The sequence below is a fragment of the Strix uralensis genome, chromosome 5 (genome assembly GCF_047716275.1).
Source record: "Strix uralensis isolate ZFMK-TIS-50842 chromosome 5, bStrUra1, whole genome shotgun sequence".
Classification (NCBI taxonomy): domain Eukaryota; kingdom Metazoa; phylum Chordata; class Aves; order Strigiformes; family Strigidae; genus Strix; species Strix uralensis.
This window is the reverse complement of record NC_133976.1, coordinates 41,710,555-41,738,466: the sequence shown is the minus strand read 5'-3', so window position 1 is coordinate 41,738,466 and position 27,912 is coordinate 41,710,555.

Sequence of the window (27,912 nt, the reverse complement as noted above, 5' to 3'; positions counted from 1 at the left end):
GCCAATAGCGGCTGCCATTGGCCGAAGGCCCCAATTACCGCGAAGCCCTGAGAACAAAGGCGGTCAGGAGCTGCTGCACTTCAGCAGCCAAGAAGCTCTGCTTTCATTGGGCGGGTGCACCTGCCACATGCAATTCTTACAGATTTCAGTAGTAATGAGGCACAAAGTGCCAGAAACTAGGCTGAACCACCCTTAAGTGGTGGAAGGGGCAAGTGACACTAATTAAGAAGTCTTTCTGCATAGCTACTTGGTCCAAAACTTTGTTGGGGTTGGAGGAGACATTGTAAACCAATTGTTGTCACATCGCCGTGGTAGTTAGTTTTGTCGGCTTGGTGTGGTTACAGGAGGGCAAGCGTGAATCATGCAGCTTGAACCCATCAAACTACACAGGGAGTTCACCCGGCAGCTCAGTGCTTAGCCTGGTCAATGACGAGTGAAGATCAAAACTGTCAGCACAACTGGTTCCCAGGTCAGGTATTTGGAAAAGGGACATCTTCCTCTGGAGCACAACTTGTTCATCTTGCTTGTTCATCTGGGTTACCAAAGCTTCACGTGCCTCTGAATACACTGACAAAGTATGGGGACTTACTGTTTGCTTTGCTTTTGTGATTCCAATCCACCAAGCTGGAATAAAATTGATAGTAAGGTTTTTTTACTTTTCAGAAGAAAAGTCTACATAATTATGTTGGTACCCTTGAAAAATAATACTTTGGTGTTATAAAGTATTCCAGAAATCTGAGGTTTTGAGCCAATTCCAATATTGGACTTTTACAACACCCACATCCACCTACCCTTTTATCTGCTTGATACAGTGGCTGCAAAGCAGTGGAGGAAGATAGAAACAACCACTATTTACTTTGCTTATTCTTAATTGATTTTTTCCTTCTTCTTTATTCTCTCTCTCTTTCAAATGAGTCTTTTATGATTCTGGGATATGATAAGTCACTTTTACAACTTTAAACCGTCTCACTACTTCATTCTTTTTTTTTCCCCTCTGTAATATATATATTACACAAGTAATGCGCATCACAGAATATTAGGCAATTCTCTGTTTCTTTGCTAGGTTAAAGAATTACATACTTTTTTCAATTTATTTTCAATGAAAGTTAGAAAATGACAGCTATATTTGGTTTTTACTATGTAAAGTGAATGATAATGGTTCACCAGCTGATTTATTTATTTCTGTTCTTTCCACACTGTGCTACATTGTTTGTAAAATATTAGTCTGGTTTAGCTTGGAAGAACTATACTTGACTATAACAAGTCCTTTGCTTTTGAAATTTTAAAATATATAAATAAATAATTGTAATACCTGGGGAAAATAAACTTTTACAAAACGTTTAAATGTACACAGGGTTATCCTAACTATTCCTTACAGATTTTGAAGAGTAAGGATGCAGAGAAAGGGATGTTTTACAGGGTTTCCAGGATTACAGGGAGGTTGTTCATCTTTCTTCAAATATGTAGACATGATTAAAAGGAGCTAAGCTGTTTCTTTTATATTTAAGAAATGGTTTAGAATTTTCTATGTAATTGTCTTAATTTCAATAAAAATTATCTAAAAGTTATGAAAGGAAAAATGTATAAAATCTATAAAACAACTCTATTAATAGTGTATGGATTGACAGAAGAGGATGTGAGGAGGCTGAGGAGGGACTTTACAATTGCTTGTCAAAAAACCTTCCTGCACAGTTATGTTTCTTCTTCTCCTATGACAAGACCAAAAGTTACTTCTCTTCAACAGCTCTTTCAGAAGAGGTGTTGATGTCAAAGGAGGTAAAACAACTATACGATCAAAACCATAGATTTGCTGTGATACTGCTACTGTTAGCTTAGCAATGTTGTCATTTCTGTGCTCATGGGACTCTGACCTGGGTCCCCAAAAGGGAATTTAAGTGCAGCCTACATGCTTATACTCGAAACTGTGATGCCAAAAGCTTCACTGAAGCAGGTGTTTTCCCGAAGAAGATTCAGATCCATATTTCCCAAAATAAATGGTAGCATAACACTCTCTTTTTGTATATGGAGATGTGGCTTTCAATACCTCCAGAAGAGAGGAGGGTTGACCCTCTGTTTCCCATATCTTGGCTGGAAGCTCTACCTGCTGGACTGTAAAATGCAGAGGAGTCCTTCTGGTTTCAAGAGAAATAATGATTGAAAGAGCCATGTGATGTAAGACACGTGCCATTGGGACTCCCCTGTCCTCCACAGTTCCTTACTAGCTAACTCCACATTCTGACCTATTTCTCATGAGATCTTCTGTAGAATCTGAGATTTTATCCTTTTTATAGTAGAGTGGCCTGAGCACCTATCGAGAGCATTTGTGTACATAGATATTTGCAAAGAGGGAGGTATTAACTGTTACATACTAGTTTCATGTCAATTTTAAGTCATATAATAATACCTTTTTCCTTGCCTGTTTTCTACTTATCACTAAGTGGTCGCACATACATTTATGTCAATTCCTTAGCACTTACATGAAGTAAAAGCTGGTGAACAGTGCTGATCCCTGTTTACCAGCAAATTTTTCATTAGTCTTCCCTTCACGTAGCTGACAATGTGGTTCAGTTTAAAAATGTGAAGAGGGCTCTCTGCTCAGTACTGAATGTAAAGAATAGTCTGAACAACAAACTCATGCTTGGATATCTCAAACATTTATTTTCAGGCTTAGGTGGAAATTATAGCTAAACACAATCAGTCTCAAATGTGTAAATAAAGCACAGGGAATACTCTGTAAGTATGAGGTCATGTCTCAGTGATGATATAAACATCGTTCATGTGATGTGATAACATACTGTCGTAGTTTGAGCTCAGAGGGCGACTGAGCACTACACAGCCGCTCAGCTGGGAAGGGGAAAATGAAGCAAAGACACTACTCATTCCCTTCTTCCCCCCCAGCTCTGAGAAGGAGGGAAGCAAAAGACCCAGGAACATGAGATAAGGACAAGGAGGGATGACATCATCCTTTAACGCACAGGCAAAAAACAGACTCATTAGGGGAAGAAAATATAGAACATAAGTTTAATACAGACTCAGACAAAACCAAGACTTAACAGACAGAGTAGGGCCATGAGAAGCATTACCACATCTTGAAAACATCTTCCCCCATCCCTCCCTTCTTCCAGGGCTCAGCTTTGCTCCCAATATCTCTGCCTCCTCTCCCCAGCGGTGCAAGGGGCAGGGAGTGGGGGATGCAGTCAGTCCTGCCACTTCTTCCACCTTGTGGGGGGGAACTTCTGGCATCCCTTCCCTGTTCCAGCGCGGTTCCCCTCTCACAGGAGACAGTCCTCCACAAACCAACTCTGACATGACTCACTCCCACAGGTGTGTGGGTCACCCCTGCGTGTTACAATCCTCCCAGCGCCAAACTACAACAGTGGGGCCTTCTTCCCATGGGGTCCCAGCCTTCTTCGGGTGCAGCCACCTGGGTCAGCGTGGGGCCTCCCACAGGCCGCAAATCCGTATCTCCTCCACCGTGGACCTCCATGGGTGGCAGCGGGGGGCAGCCCTGCTGTCTCACCGTGGGGTACAGGGGAGTCTCTGCTCCAGCGCACCTCCCACCCTTCTTCTCCTTTCTTCCATTGACCTTGATGTTCACACAGATGTTCTACTTGCAACTCGTCCTCACAGCTCCCACAACTCCTCCCAGGTTCCCCTTCTTAAATACGTTATCGCAGAGGCACAGCTAATCAGCCCAGCCTTGGTGCAAAGGCAGGTCTGACGGAGCTGGGAGAGCTTCAAGAAGCTCCTCACAGGGGGCCACCGCTGTAGTCCCCTTCTCTGCTACCAAAAAAAAAAAAACCCTGCCAGTCACTCAAACCAGAACACATACAAAAAAGTATTTTATTAGAAGCAAGGTATGACGTGAAAAACATACCTGTCACTGCAGCATCATGTGTCACTGCTTAACATATGGTTTCTAGCCTAAAAAGTAACTTTGAACTTCTACCATAAAGGCTCCACATTCACATCTCACATGTTGACAACTGTCAGCTCAAACCTACTGAAGTCCCAAAAAAAAGTTATCTTCTGCTAATGGGCAATCCTGCAAAGTGAATCTGGGAGCAGAAAGCTGGCTCCATGCATCCGACTTCACGTAACACCAGCAACAAGCATGCTGCAGCCTGACCTCAGGCAGTTTCCCTGCTGACAAAACACAAACCGGAGAGAACCTGGATCATGCTTCCTTCATGGTGACTCTTCAGCGGCAACAGAAGGAAAAAGTAGCAAACATATATTTTAGTCAAGAGCCATCATTTATGACTGAATACATAACGGGAGAAGGTCAGTTAGTTACATTATCCCCCTTAGTTCAAAGTGACCTTTCACAGTTGAGGCAAAGCATATCAAGACTAGCTAGAGCATTCAAATACCTCTAAACCTGCTTATTCAGAGAAGAGCTTCTGCTAGAAAACCCAGAGCTATGCCATGGGAGGCAGGACTGTTGAGAACAGAGATGGATGAAAGGAGCAGGCTAGGGATACATGACAGCAGCTGACAGTTGTGGCTGGATGCCTCCAGGTCCTTCCTCCCCAGCACTGACTTACAGGGACTTTCCTCACTGCAGGTGGCTTCTCCTCTCCTGAAGTCTCAGCAAGTCACTTATGGCAGTCGAGGCTTTGGATCCAGACCTGCCACAGGATCTGCGATGTCCTGGGCCTGGCAGGACTGAGTGGCTCAGCTGGTGTGCAGAAAGAGGTATAATGGTAGTTGCTGAAAAAATTTTATTATCATTTTTATTATTTATTCTATCATAGAATGGTTTGGGTTGGAAGGGCCCTTAAAGGTCATCTAGTTCCAACCCCCCTGCCACAGGCAGGGACACCTTCCACTAGATCAGGTTGCTCAAAGCCCCATCCCCCCATCCAACCTGGCCTTGAACACTTCCAGGGAGGGGGCATCCACAACATCTCTGGGCAACCTCTTCCAGTGTCTCACCACCCTCACAGTAAAGAATTTCTTCCTAATATCTAATCTAAATCTATCCTCTTTCAGTTGAAAACCATTACCTCTCATCCTGTCACTACGCTCCCTGATAAAGCATCCCTGCCCATCGTCTCTTTTGTTCTCATGCAAAAAAGACCTGCCTGTGAGAGGACAGCAAACTCCACAGGTTTCAGTTTCCTCTGCTGTCATTCTCTTCAGTCAACAAACTGATTTAAACCAAGCATGGATCTGAGCTAAATAAGAGCCCCAACAGTCTAATTCTCATAAATGTTTAAGGACATTTTGTACCAGTCTGTCAGCTTAGAGGGGCCTTGTAGACTTAGTAAACTACTTTTGCATTCACTGTAATGCTTCTGATATTACTTATATGAAATAAAGCAGCATTCATATAAATAAAGAGTCAAGACCTAAAATGCAGTCTTTCAAAATTTCTACAGAGAGAAAGAAAAAGTATTTAACAATGATCCCATCCCACAAAATAATCCCACAACTATGCAATTACCTTACCGCTTACTATAAAAAATGCTACCATAGTTGTAGCAGCAATTAGTAAATCAAAGGAAAAGTAAAGTATATTAGCATGAAGAGTCATTAATATATGTGTCTGGTGCAAAGGTTGGCTTGAGTTTGGCTTCATTTTTAGTCAATTTAAAGATTATGGGATTTTCGCCTACATTCATTTTTGAGTAAGAAGCAGTAAACAATGGTGAAAGCTGTAAAGTTACCTGACCTTTTTGAATAAAGGTACTGCACATGCTGGGAGAAGCAAATCCCTAGTTACAATGCTATTTTGTGCTTCTAGTTTTTGAGGACATGTCCTCTGCATTCAGGACACAGAGATTCTTTTGCTGTGGAATGACAGGAAAACCTTGATCAGCCATCGACAGTAAGTCAATGGTACGGTTTGACTGGTAAGATTCTCACAAAAATATTGACTGTCTATGGTGGTTTGATCCTGACTGCACACCATGTGCCCACCAAAGCTGCTCTATCACTCCCCTTCCTCAGCTAGATGGGGAGAGAAAATATAGCGAAAGGTTCGTGGGTCGAGATAAGGACAGGGAGAGGTCAAAGCAGTTACTGTTATGGGAAAACAGACTCCACTTGGGGAAATTAGATTAATTTATTAGCAATCAAATCAGAGTAGGATAGTGAGAAAATAAAAACAAATCTTCACCCCCTTCACCCCATCCCTCCCTTCTTCCCAGGCTTAACTTTACTCCTGATTTCTCTACCTCCTCCCCCTGAACAGCACAGGGGGATGGGGAATGGGGGTTGTGGTCAGTTCATCACCCGTTGTCTCTGCCACTCCCTCCTCCTCAGGGGGGAGGACTCCTCACATTCTTCCCTGCTCCAGCATTGGGTCCCTCCCACGGGGGACAGTCTTCCATGAACTTCTCCAATGTGAGTGCTTCCCACAGGCTGCAGTTCTTCACAGACTGCTCCAGCGTGGGTCCCTTCCCCAAGGTGCAGTCCTTCAGGTACAGACTGCTCCAGCGTGGGTCCCCCACAGGGTCACAAGTCCTGCCAGCAAATCTGCTCCAGCGTGGGCTCCTCTCTCCACAGGGCCACAAGTCCTGCCAGGAGCCTGTTCCAGCACAGGCTTCCCACAGGGTCACAGCCTCCCTCGGGCATCCACCTGCTCCAGCCTGGGGTCCTCCACAGGCTGCAGGTGGATCTCTGCTCCACCGTGGATCTTTGTGGGCTGCAGGGGCACAGCCTGTCCCACCATGGTCTGCACCACAGGCTGCAGGGGAATCTCTGCTCTGGTGCCTGGAGCACCTCCTGCCTCTCCTTCACTGACTTTGGTGTCTGCAGAGTTGTTGCTCTCACATGTTCTCAGTCCACTCTCCAGCTGCAGTTGCTGTTGCACAGCAACTTTTTCCTCTTCTTAAATATGTTACCACAGAGATGCTACCACTGTTACTCATGGGCTCAGCCTTGGCCAGTAGTGGGTCCATCTTGGAGCTGGCCTGTATTGGCTCTATCAGACACAGGGGAAGCTTCTAGCAACTTCTCATGGAAGCCACCCTGTAGCCCCACCCACTAACAAAACCTTGCCGTGCAAACTCAATACACTGTCAGTCAAGAAATATGTGCTAGAAACTGTGTTAGCAAAAACAACTTTCACCACCACAGATTTGATTCATGTTCCTTCAGGGACAAGGTATGAGATGGAATGTACAAGGAGGGGCATACAAGAGGAGTGCAAATTTGGCACATACCTCTTTCAGGTCTCCCTTACGTTCCCAAAACGGAGTAAGAAGGACTTCAAGGAGTATTTACAAGAGTTGCCAATGCTGTTCTCCCTCCACATCCTCTGCAGACCTTGCAGAGAGGGAGGTAACACCTCTGCTGCCCACCCCGCCTGCCCCCAGACTGGTGCCCACTCTGACCTGCCCCCCTGGAGCAGCCCATTTCGCCCATGGACCTTGAGCAGGAGCTGAGGACCATTAGCGAGCTGACGATGACTGCCATGAGTCCCCCAAAATGTGAACAAATCCCAGAGCACAGAATGAGGAGACCAGAGAATCAGACTGGAGATCCAAATTCCAGTCATGCTCCCAGCCCAAATTAACCATAGCGGCCACTGCACAGATGTAATAATTGAAGGATAGGCTGCATAAATATAAAGGTGTGTGATTTTTATATTTGCCATTTTAAAAGCCAGTGATAGTCACACAGCGAGGAAACTGCTGCATTTCATGAGTCATCAGCCCCCTTTATGAGGTACATTTTGGACTGTATATCACTGTGTTGCAAGGGAAAGTATTTCAATAAGATTAATTAGCTGATGTTTGTAAAACATTTTGAATCTGGGAAGCACCATATAAATGTGAGCTATTATTATTGTTATTTATTATAAGGGAGATGCAAATCCTCTCTAAATGTTGACTAAAGCCTTGCAATTTTTATGGTCACAACTTTGTCAAAAAGATTTTTATCTTCCTAGCAGCAATGTGCTCCCAAAGATGTTGAGCCTTAAATCAACATCTGTTATACCTCAAGCAAGTTATGAATTTTCCTTGATTTACTGTAGTTGGGCTTTTTTTATTTTTCTTTTTAGGGATGGGGGGGAGAAGTGTGTGCTTTTGCAAACATGTACCATAAGGCCAAGAGTTCCTCAGAGGAAAACCACATCCACCCCCAGTGAGGCTGTTAAATCCATGTTCAGGCACTCAGCGAATGACCTGGTTTTCATCACACAGAGGAGGTAGCAATTCCCACCGAACACACCAGGAGCTGCTCTGGGAGCACACACCCTTAACAACATCACTTATTTTCTTGTCTTGGTCTGGCTACAGAATCCTCAATTTAGACACCAACTAGGTAGCTTTTTGTTTGGTTTTGTCTGCTTGTAAAGACCTGTTTGTTTACTTTAAATGCTGGTCCATCATACAGTGAGAGCTGTGCAAATACCAGGGGAGCCTGAGTTATTCAACTGAGTCCATGAAGGGGAAAGGGAGCTCCCTCCCAGCTTCCCCCAAACCCTGCTAATTATCCCTCATGATAAGAATTCCTAAGGGAATCCCTAAGGGGACTTGTCAGCAGCATTTTTATACCCTCTTAATCTGATACAGACAGTGACACATGTGCAAGCCAAGGACTTGGGCTTGAATAGAAACAGAGTTAGGACCCTCCTTCTTTAAGATTCCCCTTCAGAGTGTCAGCATTAGCAATACATTGACTGGAAACTGAGGCCACTTATATGAACGAAACCTATTCTCTACAGTAGTGCTATTGAAAAAGCACATGGAAGAAGCAGAGCATGAAATTTGTGGTATTCATCTGTTAAGATCACTTGGAGGAGAGTTCTGGGAAGTCCTTACTCTCCTGTAGCTGATGGGAGTGTTGCACATTTTCCATATGCATTCATACATCCTACCCTTGCAATTATGCTCTTTGATCAGGAAAGTTTGAAAACAGTTTTTTTATGCACCTCCAGTGTGGCATTGTTTTCAAGGGAAGAAGGAGTGTATCACACATCTTCTCTTCTATCCTGGCTGTGTGGTGGTGCAACCCCCTTCTTCTTGGGCTACTCAGTGCTTAGTGCGATTTTCCCCACTCAGGTCACATGCCAACCCAAGAGGAATAGGGAAAAGTAATGGACCAGGGCATAAAGGCACTCCCTTAACGCTCCTGATTCCTACCTCCCCTATCGCTTAGAAATGGACCACATGTCAATTCAAATGGATTGGGAAAGGCAGTAGACCAGAGCGTTGAGACACCCCTTTAGCCCGCTTGGTTTCTGCCCCCTCCCTCCTACCGCTTAAAAGCAGTAGGAACAATCAATACCTCCTGACAGTCTAGTACATCTATACTGGGGTTGTGGTCCAAAGGGCGTGATACCAGAACTCCAAGATCTAGCAAGTTCTGGGCTTGCACACCTGCTAGGAAGTACCAGAATATTCCATCATCTGAGTTGGGCTGAAATGGGAAAGTACCTGACGAGAGTCAGTTATCTCGGACCCTATAAATACTGACCCTAAGAGAGACCCTCTGAGCTCTCCTGGATTGCAGCGGGCTGGGACCAGCACCTTCCCTCAGTTGGGATGCCTCTCAGGCACAGGCTCCTCGAGGTTTGAAGATCACCTGCCCACAAAGCCGACAAAAAGCCAGGGTGAAATCAGATCTCTTCTTGAATCTCAATTATCACCTGTTGAGAAATATCAATGCATTGTGAGTAGTTGCTCCAAACTTGGGAAGTGGGAAATTTTAACTATAGGCTAGTCTCATCCATCCACCTCTTTACCTGTCTATGTGCTTGAATACAAACATTGGCCTTCATGACTGTGTCTACATATTTCCCTGGATATCCAAATACTTCCACGCTTCTGTGTGTGTATGTTTTGTGGTTTTACGTATATCCTTTTTTTTGTTATTATTTAGAATACCTTGTAGTAAGTTAGTATGAATCTTGTCATTCTTGAGTCTGTAATTAAGTCGCTATTTTAATCACAACATATTCTACCAAATCACCTTGTTAATCTGTAAATCAGTCAATCATTCAGTGCTGCTAAAATTCAACCTTTGATCTACCTCACATCATTAATAAATCTTAAATTACTATTAAATCATAGCCACGTGCAATAGTTTCATCTGTGACAAATTGGTGTAGTCAGCAGGATGACAAGCAAAATCACCAAATACTTACAAAAATATAGTATCCAACCAAATCCCACCTTCCCAGAGAACTGATCTTGTTAGAATTGGCATAACTGGAAGGAAGTAGAAAAACAGTGAACTGCTGCTAGAGGTTCAGCTAAAGATGGAAGAGATAAAGGTATAATCTGTAAAATGCTGGGAGTGTGCCTAGAAGTTGCTTAGGATGAAGCATTTGCAGGATGAAATTGAGGGGTGCAAATTCACTGAGCTGCTGTTATCAATTAAAATAGAACAACTGCAAAAACAACTTAATGAGTCTCAATCAAAACAACAAAAACTAGGAGAACGCATTAAATGATAATAATGCAATGTCCAAAGCCCTCTGACATAGTTCAAATTAGAAAATTAATTATTCCTCATGAAGTCTGGGAGGGTAATATTTGGGGTGATTCAAATAACAAGAGTTCAGACAAAGGTAATTCTTTCCATCAGCCTGAGCTGTCCCCACTCACAATCAGACCGGTTATTAAAACAGAAGAAACTGTGAGACCTCAGGGTGGTGCAGGAGATCACACTAGTAAAACAACCCCATTTGATCTGATTCAGAAGGCCAATTTATAAGATCATTATGGCTGTAAGCTTGAAGAAACTGAAACTGAGTACGTATGGGGGAGATGATAGAATTTTGCTAAACAGCAATGAAGCCAAAGGCTATTGTGGTCCTGGTGTCTTCTTAAATGCTGGCCCCAATCCCCCGGATGAATCCCACTCACTAGCAAGCAGACTAGCATATTGGGCTGATGGCACTGATATCTTAGAGAGAGGAGAACCTTTATTAATACCTATAAAATCTATAAATGAGCTCTCCATAGCTTTTACAAAGGCTGCCTATATTCAAGCCACGCATGAAAGTGACCCCACTGATGTTCCTGTCTCAGCACCTGTAGCTCCTACTATACTTAAACCATTGATAAAAGGAGCCCCTGCTGCACTCAGACCTTTTCTTATCGCAGAGCTAGATGAAATCCAGAGGGATTTAAATCATAATGAATTAATAAACAACACAAGTCTTTAAAGATAAAGAGGAAAAAGAACTAGCACAAAGGGAGGTCCCCACCTGAGCAGCGTTAATGCATGCAGTTATAAATCATGTGCAAGAAATGGGATGGAGCAAAATTCCCAGCAAAATGAAAAATACCAGTTTTGCTGCTAGGCAAATTAAACAATCAAATCAGAACAACTCCCAGAAACCAAAATCCTCTGACCAGCAATTAAAGGGACAGGAATAGAGGAATGAGCTACAGAAACGAGCATTGGCACTAGAAATTCCTAAAGTCGCAATTCAGAGATAGCCTACCAGCTTTATTCTCAGTCTGATTCAAGCATTTCAGAAATGCAACACTCCAAATACTTCAACTCCTCCATCACTAACTCCTACAGAGAAAGATAACCCTTTCCTTCCTCATAGGGACTAATTACAAGACACAAAACTAAAAAAATAATAGTGTCTGGATGGCAATTGGGCCTGCCTGTCTGGCAAGTAGAAGCTTGTCAATGGCTAAATGAACGTGTCCCTTACATTTTAATTCCAGTTGGTCCCCGACAATTAACAAAATTTCTAATTGATACTGGAGCACAAATTTCAATAATTACACAACAGGATGCCGACAAGCTAGGTATACAACCTGGATGGCAAAAGGTTAAAATTACTGGAGTTATGGGAACTAGTGCTGTGTGCCAACTACAAAAGTTAATTTATGACTCCCTGGGGAAAAGCACACAGTGACTAAAGATCATCATGAAAATATCCTAGGTTTCGATGTTTTAAACAGCCAAACTTGGTGTCTTCCAGATGAGTTTATGGTCTTTTGGTTCAACCCTAAGCCTAATAGAAATGGACAAACTGCCACAGTACATGTGGTCCGTGCAGCCCCAGTACTTCCCAAATCAAAAATCACTAAGGTCCCGCAATAACCAATCTCTGCTGCGGTACAGACTGGAATCTCTGAAGTAATTACAGATTATAAAAACCAAGAAATTCTTTCCAGAACTCACTCCCCATATAATTCTCCAGTTTGGCCAGCCCGTAAACTGGACAGAAGATGCTGTTTAACAATTGATTATTGTCACTTAAACACCAATACAGCCCCATTGACAGCTGCAGTCCCCAATATTGCAACTTTAACAGCTATATTACAAGCTGCTGCATACACTTGGATGGCAGTGCTAGATGTGAAGGATATGTTCTGGTCCCCTTGCAGGAGGAAGATAAAGAGAAATTTGATTTTACATGGGAAGGTATCCAATATACTTTTAATAGACTCCCACAGGGTTATAAACACCCATAATTGCTCATGCTATGCTTCCTGAACTCTTACAAACAATTTCACTCCCTGAAGAGGTAAAACTATATCAGTATATAGATAATATTCTAATTGGAGGAACCTCCCCTGACAAGGTGGGAGAAGCAGCAGCAACAATTTGGCAAATATTACATGAAACAAAAAAACTTAAGTTCTACCTGAGAAATGTCAGGGTCCAAGCAAAGAAGTGAAATTTCTGGGCTCTTGGTGGATTGCTGGAAGCACAGCAATACCACCGGACACTTCAGATAAAATAGAACAATCACAGATGCCCCAATCAATAAAGGAATTACAACTAATGGGTACTTTAAGATACTGGAGAAAACATGTACCTGGATTCTCCATCACTGCCTGTCCACTGTACTCACTTGTATGAAAAAGAAAACCGTGGAAATGGGATTCAGAACATGAAGAGGCAGTCAAAACCTTAACACAGGAATTAAAAACATATCAATCCCTAGGACTTGTCCATCATCCGTGCAACCCTATTATAGTACAGCGGGGTTTCGCAGAACATCATACTTACTGTAATCTATTTCAATTTGGTGCTGACAGTCCAAAAAGACCTTTACTATTCAGCTTGACTGCATTTAAAGAAACAAAACAGAAGTATTCTAAGTGAGAAAAAGGTCTCTTGTCTTTAGTCCATGCAATTAAACAAGTTGAAAAAATATGCCAAGAACAAGCCATTCAGACTAGAGGTCCATTTAATTTATTAAACTCAATTCCAAAAGGGACAGCTCCTCCAGAAGGAATTGCACAAAAATCTACAATCAGGAAATGGTATGCCTTTCTAGTGAGTGTAGCAGATGAAATGCAATTGACTGAAGGACACACAAAAGTTTCTAAATTACAAATGCCTATTACTACTGACTCACTAACATTACAACAACATTTAAAACTTCACCAATTCTAAAAGCACCTCCTTTCACAGAAGATACTCTGATTGAAGGCATTTGGTTTACCAATGCCTCAGCAAAGAGAGCAGACAGTAAATGGCAATATAAAGCTGTGGCATTAGAAATCAAAACTGGTAAACAAGTTATCAAAGAGGAAAAAGGCAGCACCCAAGTAGAATTAAGAGTGGTTGTTTTAGCAGCACAAAATTAAGCAAAAATCATATATGTGGACTCTTATGCTGTTTGGGCAGGTGCCACACCTTTGTCAATGGGAAGCCCTAAACTGGGAAATAAATAAATCCCAAATCTGGAGAACCAAAGACTCTCAATTACTATTAAATATATACAGAAAAACACCATTCCAAATAGGATGGGTGAAAACTCATGCCAATGACAATAAACCAGCCAGAAATAGGGAAAAAAAAAGTAGATGAATTAACAAAAATTAGAAAAATAAGAGTGGAAAATTCTTTAAACCCCACATGGTATTGATTGGGATATCAGTTACATCAAAAATCAGGCCACACAGGCCAAGAAGCATTTTATTTTGCAGCTCAAAGCCGAGGCTGGCCTCTCAATAGAAAAGCATGTGAAACCATTCTTACTGAATGCCCCCAGCATAAATTAAAATTACAAACAGGTCACCCTGCTAAAGCTCCACCTTTGCACATTAGCGAAGGAAAAACTCTATGCTCTACTTGCCAAATTTATTATATTAGTCCTTTAAAATCTTCTGCCAGGTACAAATATATACTAACAGGTATAGCAAAATTATCTGGATTCCTTACAGCTACCAAACGCTGAAAGGCTGATGGACAAAATACCATCCAAGGCCTCTCCTCATGGTTCTCAATTTTACCTATTCCTGACTCCATCCAAAGTGATAATGGCTCCCATTTTACTAGCAAAGAAGTACAAGAATGGGCAAAACAAGAAAGAATAAAATAGGTATTTCACACACTTTATTATCCACAATCTAATGGTATGGTCAAATGAGCCAATGGACTGCTGAAAAAAAATCTTAAAACACATGAAGAGCAATGCAACAATCATCTTTCTGAAATTTTACAGCAAATAATTGGTACGGTCCCTATGGATGTCCTATTGCTTGAGCCTTTCTAACACCTCCTCTAGAGAAGCCCCTAAACAATGGGCATACCTGGTCTTCAATGAAACTGGAACAGCCAGTGATGGCAAAAATACCATCTGTGGAAACAATACCAGTTACCCTAATTAAACCACAAGGATTTCTAGCATGGGATGCTATTGACAATGATGGAATAGAACACAAAATAAGTACCAGATGGATTTATTCTGTATCATAAAGGGGTAACCTGTTTGTCCTTCCCCACCGAGACTGTTCTTTCTTTCTTTTAACAGAAATAATGAACTCCACCAATGACATTGTCAAAACAAACAGTCCTAATAGCACTGTGGAAACAATCCTCATCTTGGACATCACCATATTCACAGCATTGTTCCTACTCCTCCTCTCCCTCACTGCATTGATTTGCTAGGATATATATCAATGGCAATGACAACGACAGCTATGCACCCCTTCCCCACTCTCTCTTTTCTTGCTACTGGAATAAGTATATTCACAATAGCCCAAGAACAAGATCCTTGGGACCATGCACTACTAAGATACACTGGAAGTATTGGAACACCACACAACAAGGCAGGCCTAATTCTTTCTACTTTAGCTTTACATGGAAATGAAGTATACTCGAAAGATGAATGGGGCTGGGACGACTCTCAATGGATGGCCCAACTCCAAGTCATGCCCAGAGAGAAAATACAAGTTAGGTGCCAGACAATCAATGGATCTACTTACCATAGTCCAACCAAAAGTAAAATATCTTATACTGATTTTTCCAGACCAAAAAACAACAATAATGACTGCTATAAAAGAAGAGACCCAAATTTTGATTGTTGGTAGAATTTCACCTTTACCAAACATATAACTGCATTTTGTATTTGGAGCTATAAAAACACCGACCTATTATTTGATGTTACAATTGACACACGAAATATATGGAACTCGTGCACACAGGATGGCCATGGATCCATTCTCATATAGGCTATAATGAATTGACAAACCTGCTTGACAAACCTGATCTCCTTCTATGACAGGGCGACCTGCTTATTGGATGAGGGAAAGGCTGTGGATGTTGTCTACCTTGACTTCAGTAAGGCCTTTGACACCGTTTCCCGCAGCATTCTCCTGGCGAAACTGGCTGCTCGTGGCTTGGATGATCGCACGCTTTGCTGGGTAAAAAACTGGCTGGATGGCCGGGCCCAAAGAGTTGTGGTGAATGGAGTTAAATCCAGTTGGCAGCCGGTCATGAGTGGTGTCCCCCAGGGCTCGGTTTTGGGGCCACTCCTGTTTAACATCTTTATTGATGATCTAGACGAGGGGATCGAGTGCACCCTCAGTAAATTTGCAGATGACACCAAGTTGGGTGGGAGTGTTGATCTGCTCGAGGGTAGGGAGGCTCTGCAGAGAGCCCTGGACAGGCTGGAGCGATGGGCTCAGGCCAACTGCAGGAGTTTCAATAAGGCCAAATGCCGGGTGCTGCACTTGGGCCACAACAACCCCCAGCAGCGCTACAGGCTTGGGGAGGAGTGGCTGGAGAGCTGCCAGTCAGAGAGGGACCTGGGGGTGTTGATTGACAGTCGGCTGAACATGAGCCAGCAGTGTGCCCAGGTGGCCAAGAAGGCCAATGGTATCCTGGCTTGTATCAGAAATAGCGTGGCCAGCAGGGACAGGGGAGTGATCTTACCCCTGTACTTGGCACTGGTGAGGCCGCACCTCGATTACTATGTTCGGTTTTGGGCCCCTCACTACAAAAAGGACATTGAATTACTTGAGAGTGTCCAAAGAAGGGCAACGAAGCTGGTGAAGGGTCTGGAGCACAGGTCTTATGAGGAGTGGCTGAGGGAACTGGGGTTGTTTAGTCTAGAGAAGAGGAGGCTGAGGGGAGACCTCATCGCCCTCTACAACTACCTGGAAAGAGGTTGCAGAGAACTGGGGATGAGCCTCTTTAACCAAGTAACAAGCAATAGGACAAGAGGGAATAGCCTCAAGTTGTGCCAGGGAACGTTTAGACTGGATATTAAGAAGTATTTCTTTCCAGAACGGGTTGGTAGGCATTGGAATGAGCTGCCCAGGGCAGTGGTAGAGTCCCCACCCCCTGGAGGCATTTAAGAGTTGGTTTGACATAGCGCTTAGGGATACGGTGTAGTTGAGAACAGTCAGTGTTAGATTAATGGTTGGACTGGATGATCTTCAGGGTCTTTTCCAACCTTGATGATTCTGTGATTCTGTGAATATGCACCCAGTATTTACCCTGTCAAATCTCTAAATTTGCCTAATAGTGTTATATGATTGCCTTCCATAAGCAAAAATGGATTATAAAAGATAAAGATTGGCAAATTCCATCTCTAAAAGGGATGAGTGGAGACACTTTCAATAGGATGTTGAATTGAAAACTAACGGAGTTTGCAACAGCTTTACATATTACTGTGGAATACACTGGAAGTGAACCCAAACATGATTTTGATCATACATAGGCTTGTCTTTATGGACACAAATATTGGTATACTTTTACCATATTCCACTCAGCACCCATAATGTGCTTTTGGGCTGGCTTCAAATTCCATTCCAGCTTGGCTCTCCAGTTCAAAATTGAAATTCAACAGCTATTTTTACCAACTAGACCTCCTATTGCACTGTCTCCTCACATTTATAACACAGGCCCTTACATAAAAATACAGAACAGCAAGTTCTCTTTAACCTTTGTTGGTCTCTAAAAAGGATAGAGCTAACGCTGCACATTAGTGTGTCAGCAATTAAATCAGACTGTTCTACCTTTTTGGGAGTCACTTACACCAGTTAGTTAGCATGGTTATGATCTTTAAAACAATCCCGATATATACAGTGGGACACCACCGGGTTATTGGGAACAGGATTAGGAGTACTAAATAGCATGGACATTGAAATCCTAATGAACAAACTAACTGCTACTATCAACAATCTAACCAAATTGGAATGCCCATTAAAATCATCTCTATTAGCCTCAGGAGCAAGTCAATGGCTCCTATCAGACATTTTACCTCACTGGGAACAAATTGAAGAAAATTATCATCAATTAATTGTAAAAGCTCTCGGAACCATCCAAAGTAACACCTCTTTTGCCTTGAGTTGTATCCAAGCACAATTGTGGACACAGTCTATAGTAGCATCCATTATTAGAGAAGGACAAGGAGGAACTCTACCCACTGAAATTCATAAATTAATTTAGAACAACGCCTCAGAATTTGGAAGTTGGGTGATATTGGGGGCAATTAGTCAATTTCACATATCACACAGAAAGTGATGATTGTTGCATTTGTTCTCACCATATGCAATGCTTCGTATACAATATGTATTTAACCATTGTGTTAGGACTGAATCGCAATGGAACCATACTCTATCCCCTGGAGCACAGAGTGTGGGCCCATCAAAAGGAGGGAAAGTAGCAAACAATTGATGTAAACGCATGCATTGTGTGCAAACAAGGTTTCATTTGTGAAAGTAATACCCTTGAGGCTCAAGACATCTATCTGTCTGGACACAGAACATAACATTTGCTGCTTTTAAATCCACCAAACAAGGTTCCTGAAACTGTCGTCATATATGTTGGAAAAAGATGTGTCTGCACGCGAACATCGTGGGAATCTTTATTAATAGAACATAACCAATCAATTCAATCTATGTGTATGTAATTTCTCTTTGATTTTTTGTTGTGATTTTAATTTCTCTGTACCAACAACTACTCACGATGATTTATCTTTTGATTACATGCTATATCACAAGCTACAACCTACACCTATCAGGATGAATCTAACTATAATCAAACAGCTCCTCCATCACCCTGATTTAATCAACTTCCTACAACAAGCATGAGAAACTGGACAAAAGACTCTTATCACAGTCCACCATGAGATCAAAGAAAACAAGTGTTAACAAAGGTCAAAAAGGATAGAGAACACCAGTGGTAAGAAGTACTGTTTGGATGGTTTCCAACAGCAACTGGAACACTGAACCTGTTGTTACATCCCGTCGTAATTCTAGTAACTGCTGTTATACTATGCTTGTTGTTAATCATTGCTTTATATGTTAGAGTTTGAAGGATGGCTAAACAAGTTACACTAATGCAGAAATTTCCCTGCATATATATTCCTTCACATGCATACTGTCGCTTTAAAATTACATTTAACAAAAATTTGATTAATTAAAAGAAGCTAACCAAATACAAAATTTCCGTCAAATTGTAGTTGGATCATGGTATCATCTTTTTGTAGGCATAGAGGCAACCACACTGCCACTCCATGGACGATATAAATTGACTTTAGTCACAGGATGGATTGTGGTGGTGCGACGCCCCTGCCTCTCTTGGGCTACTCAGTGCTTAGTGCGATTTTCCCCACCCAGGTCACATGCCAACCCAAGAGGAATAGGGAAAAGTAATGGACCAGGGCATAAAGGCACTCCCTTAACGCTCCTGATTCCTACCTCCCCTATCGCTTAGAAATGGACCACATGTCAACTCAAATGGATTGGGAAAGGCAGTAGACCAGAGTGTTGAGACACCCCTTTAGCCCGCTTGGTTTCTGCCCCCTCCCTCCTACCGCTTAAAAGCAGTAGGAACAATCAATACCTCCTGACAGTCTAGTACATCTATACTGGGGTTGTGGTCCAAAGGGCGTGATACCAGAACTCCAAGATCTAGCAAGTTCTGGGCTTGCACACCTGCTAGGAAGTACCAGAATATTCCATCATCTGAGTTGGGCTGAAATGGGAAAGTACCTGACGAGAGTCAGTTATCTCGGACCCTATAAATACTGACCCTAAGAGAGACCCTCTGAGCTCTCCTGGATTGCAGCGGGCTGGGACCAGCACCTTCCCTCAGTTGGGATGCCTCTCAGGCACAGGCTCCTCGAGGTTTGAAGATCACCTGCCCACAAAGCCGACAAAAAGCCAGGGTGAAATCAGATCTCTTCTTGAATCTCAATTATCACCTGTCGAGAAATATCAATGCATTGTGAGTAGTTGCTCCAAACTTGGGAAGTGGGAAATTTTAACTATAGGCTAGTCTCATCCATCCACCTCTTTACCTGTCTATGTGCTTGAATACAAACATTGGCCTTCATGACTGTGTCTACATATTTCCCTGGATATCCAAATACTTCCACGCTTCTGTGTGTGTATGTTTTGTGGTTTTACATATATCCTTTTTTTTATTATTATTTAGAATACCTTGTAGTAAGTTAGTATGAATCTTGTCATTCTTGAGTCTGTAATTAAGTCGCTATTTTAATCACAACATATTCTACCAAATCACCTTGTTAATCTGTAAATCAGTCAATCATTCAGTGCTGCTAAAATTCAACCTTTGATCTACCTCACATCATTAATAAATCTTAAATTACTATTAAATCATAGCCATGTGAAATACTTTCATCTGCAACAGGCTGGTATTCTGTACAACAAACATTTCTGGCCAACAGTTCATTTTAAGGACATTAGTGGAGAATTTGTCCAGATTATTGCTGTAACAGGTTTGCTCACTGAGAGGGCCACATCTGTTCCAAATGCCAGCCAATTCCACCAACTTACCAGTGAAATATGTATTTTCTCCTTTTAGGACATCCAATGTTGGCAGTACGTGTACAGCACTCTCTTCCTCTGCCTGCTTTCACAACACATGGGTCCACAAGGAAGTCCAGCTCCCACTAACAGAATCCTCTGCAGACCCATGGACACCTCAATCCAGACCCAGAGTTCCATGAACCCTAGTAAGTGCCCTGCCTACAAGTGAGTGCAAGTTTCAGTTACTTACTTACATATTGGCAGGTTATTGCAACAATTAGTTTGGGCCAAACCCTGCCAATTTCTTCATATGGATGACTCCAACTCAGCAGACAGTGAATTGCAGTTTTAGGGTAGGACAGAAGAGGAAAACTTGCTGAGTTTTAAACAAAACTTTATGACTATGTGGAGCAACCAGCCATCATCCCCCATGGGAGAAAAGAAGGTGGCAATAAGAGACACAGGAGTCTCATGTGGATCCTACTTGCTTCTCCCACCCCACAGTACAAACTCCTCATCCACAGAGATCTCTACAGGTTCTTGAATTTGGCCTATAAATAGGACTTCGATGCATACATACAATAAATGTGGACTTCAGAATTTTGTTTCCTTACTTATTTTGCCTGTGTACTGTAGCACTGGTATTTCAGGACAGGTTTGGGGTTTTTTTAACAAAAATAGGCATCTTTTAATTAAATCTTACAGTAAATAATCATATTTGTACTCCAGAGACATCAAATATTTCATTAAAAAATCAACCTAAGATAAATATTTATATTAAAAATGTATTTTTTTCTTAGCTCCAGTTTGCATCTAGAGCCATACTGAAAGACATTAATATTTCTCTCTGATGCATATTTGGCTGAGAGGGTAATATTTTGCTCTAAGTGTTTCCCACTAAACATTGTGACAAAGTTATGTTAATGTTGCATGGCAATTTGATGTTTAAACTGAAATTTAAAAACTGCTTGTACATGCATATCTTTATGATTCACTAGATCACGCCATGAAAGCCCCCGTATCTCAGTTAGTATTCTGTTGAATCCACAGCTACCTTAAATTTGTAGACATTGCTATCCTTGCATGAGAATCACCCATTAAACTGGGATGATTGGAGAACTATTTCTGGGCTTTACAGAGATTAACCAGACTTTACTTCCTACTATTGAAAATGCTTCTGCGACATGCTGTGCACTGGCAACGGAATAACAGATTGACAGGCACAAGACATTGCCATGTCCCCTCAGGTGCTCATTGGATTTTTACAAGTAGATGAGCCCCCAGAAAGTTGCTTGGGTACTGCTGTATTAGAGCAGTTACTGTGAGTACCAGGAAAGAGTGTTAACCAAGCAATCTGTGTATACTCAGCTGTGGGAGCTCCAAGGGAATGGAGCCACTCCAGCTATCTTAAGGGACAGAGTGCACAGTTCCCATCCTGCAAACCCAGCTGTGCAGGATAGAGGAGGCAGGGAAGAACTGAGCCACTGCTTCATTTCCTCTCTGTCCCCCCTACCCTCTTCAAGCTCATGGTAATTTAAGGAATGGGAATGAGTTTTGTAGAGTCAAAACCTCACCTCTGAAGCTAAACTCATCTTACACACTCAGATACTCTGTATTTAAGAACATAGTCATGCAGTGACTGGAAGAAATGTTTGCTGTGCTGGATGGGCATGCATGGCGAATTTATCTGTGAAGACAGTCTGCCTCACTGAATCTAGCCTTGTCAGCAGTGCACTGAATGACTCCCTGTACCTTGCAACAGTGCACCTCGCTTCTCTCTGCTTGGTGCACACTTCATACCTCTCAGTATGGACATTCAGGTGGATGAATACAAGTAAGTATTCTTCCACAATAATATCTTTTAAAACTGTCTTTAAATTATTCTAAAAATACCTGTGCTGAACATAAACAACATCTGCACATGATGTGTCACGTGGTCAAAATTTTTATTGGTATCTGCTGTGCTGCAGAGAAGTCTTACAGTGAAGGAACTAGCTCTTTTCTCAAAAAGCTTGTGTGACTCTGAGATGAGGCTCTGGCCCAAATCAGGATGACCCTTGAATGTAATCCTCCGTAATTGGTTGCCTCCCATTAAGCTTGGGCTTGCAATTTGATTTCTTGCATTCACAGATAAGGGCCCCAGCACCCTGCTTAGATCACACATGCCTGAGTAGTCCCTCTCTTCCTGGTTATCCCTGACCTCCAGCATCAGCACCAATACCTGATTTGAGCACTGAGGAACAGAAGACGGAAGGAAAAGCAGGGGAGAGTCATTCCCCTCCTTTTCCTGGACCTTAGCAGGGGTCGGGAGCACACGGCGTACAAGGAATGGCTGACAACTGGGTTTATGTAATCTTAAGAAGCAGCTGGTTAAGAAGAGATGAATCTTCTTGCTGTCTTCAGCTACTTAATATAAGTGTACAGATTTGTTGGGTTTGTGTGTGTGTGGTGGCAGGGGAGGGCACTACAGAGGTGACTCCTGTGAGAAGCTTCTCCAAGCTCCCTAGTTCCAAGTTGGACCTGTCTCTGGCCAAGGCCCAGCCAATTAGCAATGGTGCTGTTCCTCTGTGATAACATATTTAAGAAGGGAAACCTGAGAGGAGGAGTGGGAGCTGTGAGGAGTTGCAACAAGGACACCTATGCAAACACCAAGGCCAGTGGAAGAAAGGAGGAGGGCAGGAGGTGTGCTGGAGCAGAGACTCCCCTGCAGTCCGTGGTGAGAGGGCAGGCTGTCCCCCTGAGCCCATGGAGGTCACCATTGGAGCAGATGCCCACCTGCAGGCCTTGGAGGGCCCCCTGCCATAGCAGGTGGCTGTACCCAAAGAAGGCCAGGACTCTGAGGGAAGCCCCTGCTGGAGAAGTTTGTTGTTGGGAGGACTGCAACACACAGGAGGGACCCACGTCAAAGCAGTTCATGAAGAGCTGCAGCCCTGTGGGAAGGACTCACATGGGAGAAGTTCATGGAGGACTGTCTCCTGTGAGAGAGACCCCACACTGGAGTAAGGGAAGAGTGTGAGAAGTGCTTGCTCTGAGATGGAAGGAACAGCAGAGACAACAGGTGATGAACTGACTGCAACTACCATCCCCAGCCCTCCTGTGCTGCTGGCAGGGAGGTAGGTAGAGAAATCGGGAGCAAAGCTGAGCCCAGAAAGAAGGGCGGGGGGGGGGGGGGGGGGCGGGCAGGTGATGCTTTTAAGATGTGGTTGTATTTCTCACTGTCCTACTCTGCTTGATTGGTAAACTAAGTGGCGGTGGTGGTCAAATTAAATTAATGTTCTTTTTTCTTCCCCAATTGAGTCTGTCTTTTGCCCATGACCATAACTGGTGAGTCATCCCTCCCTGTCCTTGTCTCGATCCCTGAGTCTTTTGTTATATTTTCTCTTCCACAAACCTGAGGGAGAAGGAGTGAGCTAGCAGCTGAATGGTGCTCAGTTGCCCTCTGGGCTTAAACCACAACAGACAAGGCAGAGCCAAACTCTTCCCAAATACAGGGTGAGAGACAAGGGGCATAAGTTGCAACACAGAAAATTCCAATTAGAAATTAGGAGGAAAAAAATCACCCTGAGAGCAGTCAAACATTGGACCAGATTAACCAGAGAGGATATAGCATCTTCATCAACAGAGATACTCAAAACTTGACTGGACAAGATCCTAAGCAATCTGATGTTAATGGACCTGCTTCAAGCCAGGGCTTGGGCCAGATGACCTCCAGAAGTCCTTTCCTCACTCTGTCATTCTGCAATTCCAGAGTTAGCAGTGATTTAGCTGCAGTGAACTGCAGCTTCTTACTGTCTTTCTCTTCTTTCGTTTCAGAAATGAACCTAACCATCCCATTGCACTCTGACTTCCAAGGGCATTGAGGTAAGGAGTGATGTCAAACATGTTGGGGAGCTTTAATGATTTATACAAATTTCAAGCCTCGGAGCTGAGTTCTCACCAATGGATTCAACATCTGATGAGGATGCGCATCAGCAAGCACCCCAAGCTCATGTTGATAAAGGTTTGCCTGCATTTGTTCTTTAGCTATCTACCTATCAAAAGACAATGTAGCAATTTAATGCTTTATGGCAAGTGGCTAATAGTAAATGAAGCAATCAAATCCTGATAAATATTCTGTGAGGCAGTAACAGGGAAGAGTTACCAGGGTCTTACATGTCATTATCTCCCTCACTGATCCTTTGGCGGTTCTTTCTACATTTCTGTCTCCATAGCACAAACGTTGTCCTCTTCCTACAATTCACTCCATTAGATACCACTGCACTGTCACAGCACTTGACTATAATACAATTAGAAAAGCAACCTTGTTTCCGTGAATGTTGTGATACTAGTACAGCCTCCTTCTGCAAGAAGACTGATCTTGCTTCTTATTCTTGTGATCTTAAAGCCAGCAAAGCATGCAGAGACAACTGTTTCCTTTCAGTGATATATCACTGGAACAAAAGACCAAGCGTTTGTTTGTCATAGGAAATGCACCCATGATGAAATAAATAGCAATTTACTCAATAATTTACATGGATTAATGGGAAACCTCAAAACAAATGTATGTGGTCTTGGTAGGGGAACAAAAACCTAGAAATCACATTGCCTTTGGCTAATTCAAATCAATCACCATTGGTTGAAAAACATATGCAAATATCACTTAAGTAAATTCATTCTTCTCCTCTAAAATCTGTCAATCACAAGAACAGTGAATATCACTGGACAACTAGATTTTGAATGCTGAGTATATTTTGTACTAACGGTAGTATTTTATTATGTCATCAAGTGAAGGAAAACTGTCGGTGTTCTCAATAACTATGTATACAATAAATGCCTGACAGATTGTTGCCATGAGTATTATCTGTCAAGCAAATATCAGTGCCTCAGTTATTGCTTTCTTTCATCAAATCTAGAATCAACCCACAAAGAGTGACAGTGGAATAGCACTGGTACCTTTAAAAATCTGTAGCTCTGCCAAGGAATGATTTAGCCCAGATGGTGTGAATCAACACAGCTCCATTGACTTCTTCAGAATTAACCTACTTTAGACCATCTGAAGACCTGCCCATGGTCTTCCAGTCACACACCAGTACAGGAGTGTCTGCTGCAGTGTTAGTGTTCCAGCCTCTCTCAAGCTTAGCCCAGGTCTCCCTCCATCTGATGCTTCCCAGGCAGTGCCAGCACTGATAGGGAAACTCAGCATCCATGTGGAAAAAATGATATTTAGTTTCTAGCCTAACTGCTTGAAGAGAAAATCTTGGTATCAGAAATCTAAAAAAAAAACCACCAGAAACCCGAAGGTGAATAAAATGATCCTGCTATCTGTGTTTTTTTAACTAAAAATATTATCTCTTAATTTCTAAACCACCTCTCCTGATATTTTGGACATGACACAGTCCTCAGTCCTGCTATGTTTTGATTGGTTAAGATTTAAAGACAAAAAAAATAGTGCAGCTTTCCCATTTCCTGAAAGAAGTTAATATACACTTTGAACCACTTAATTCTTCAGGATGTTTTTCCTGACACTCTGTCCCAGTTTTCTTCTTCAGAATTTCTCTTGTCTAAGCAGTTGGGAGTGACATTTCAGGTTTCAGGCACTTGATATTACTTATTGTTTGGGATTCTTGTTCAGAATTTGATTGCTGTCCATTTATTGGAACGAATGGACCAAGAAAGGAACTACATTCAAGAAAAAAAACACAGCATCCTGAGTTCTACAGATCTAAAATGCATCATCCATACAGACATATAACTTAATCCTCATTTGTGAGGACTGCAGTAGCTGGTAGCACTGATGTGGCTTTAAATTGTATCCATTTTCAGAATCTTTTTGGCTTTCTTTTATGTGCAATATCTCCCTTCACTAAGTCTTCAATTTTGGTCAAATTGTGTTTATGAAAAGAGAGATGACTCCTAAAATCAGGATCCACTTTTTGCACTAAATTCCTCTGTCTTTTGTGTACATAGACTACAGTAGAATAATCCAGCCTTATCAGGGTGACTCCTACTGAAATATGTAGGAGCATATGTAAAGCACTGAGACACTTTATGAACCCCTGGTGAATCTGTTGCCCACACACTGGATAAATTTGCAAGATGGCTTTCAAATAGTCTGTCTGAGTAATTATCTGTTTGTTAAAGTACCATTGTTGACTATTTCAGTGGCTTTCTGCCATGTTATAATTAATGAATTTTTGTGCTGATTAATTTTTTCGGTATTCATTAAAATGATACAATCAAGTCATTTGGGCCAAATTCTTAATAAAGGTTTTCGATAGGGAGCATAATCTTTAATTTTCTTGCTACTAAATAATTACGGAGAAAAATCAAATAAGAGCTTGCTCACATGAAAAATTAGAATAGCTATTTCACTTTAAATTCATGTCCTCCCTTAATCCTAAATAACTCTCAAAAAAGCCTAATTTAGGTAGTGGGTAGAACAATGACGTTACACCCGTGTAACTTTGTTTATACTCAGGACCTAAAGTAAGTGCCTCCATTGGTTTTGCTTGATTTTAATAATTGCTAGGCATATGATCTCACCCATGTGCAGGCCTGTCCCATCAACATTTTGTCAGTCCTTATTCTAACATGCTGTGTATATGTATGAGGGCATACACAGCACCTCCTGTCACCTCAGATGCCTAATGTTCACTTTATGTAGCTGACTGCTGCTAGATATGGGGCTCCACACTATGACAGCTAATGAATTCTTTCCTGGTCAGGTGGTTGTGGGCTCTGCTTCTACAGCAGCAGGTTTTACACTACACTTAACACCATACATAGTTTGATGGAAGACTCTGTATTTCAAGGTATTTCAAGGATTCATTGAAATACTTTTGCACATTCCTCCTCCCTTTAATATATTTAAATTTCTGTCCTGAATGATTCAAGAGCAACCTCTCAATTCAATTGTATCCTTTCAATTGTTTCCCACTATATTTCCAGACCTGCCTGAGGTCAAGTTCCAATAATGGGCCAACAGGAGCCTTATGAAATTCAACAAGGACAAATGCCTGGGCTATGTCATCAGGAGCACAGCCAGCAGATCTGGGAAAGTGATTATTCCCTGAACTCAGCAACTTTTAGACCACACCCAGAGCACTGCATCCAGTTTGGGCCTCCCTACTATGGGAAAGACACTGATAAAGTGGAGCAAGTCCAGGGGAGGGCCACCATGATGGTTGGGGCTGGAGCATGTGACCTGTGAGAACAGGCAGAGAGACTGGGGCTTCTTCACCTGGAGAGGGGATGTCTTTAGGGGAACCACACAGAAACCCCAGCACCTATGAGGAGCTTATTAAGAAGATGGAGCCAGGATTTTCCCAGTGGTGCTTGTCTGGAGGCTGAGAGGCAACAGACATAAGGTGAAACCATGGACGTTCAGACTGGATAGAAGAAATGTTTCCCCATGAGGACAACCAAGCAGTGAAGCAAACTGCCCAGAGAGGCTGTGCAGTCTCTGTCCCTGGAGGTTTAGAAGCCCACACTCTGGGTACAGCCCAGAGCAACTGGACTGACCTTGTAGCGACGCTGCTGTTAGCATGGGGTTGGGCTAGAGGCCTCCTGAGGGCCCTTCCAGCCTGAATTACCCTGTAATCCTATATGTGTCAGAGAGGAATTAAGATATGCAACATATTCCCTTTGTGATTGGGGCAATATGAAATGTCACTGATGTCCTTCTACCCCTCAGGACATGTATTGTTTCAAATCTTGCAGGCATGTCATAAAACTTACCTAAGCAAATCTTGGAAATAAGCTGAAAAAATTCTTCCTTTTTTTGATTCTGAAAGTTATGAAACATGAGCCAAATATGAAATAATGCTCAGCTAAAAGCAGAATAATTTACAGCAGCATTCAATCAAATAGTTTAGGAGGAAATAAAGCCCCAGTATTAGGTTATGCTAAATGTAAAGAGCCAAACCAAGCCTGGGTGTAACTCTTTAGGGTTTTGATTAAATTACTTGAGATCTGAATGGAATAC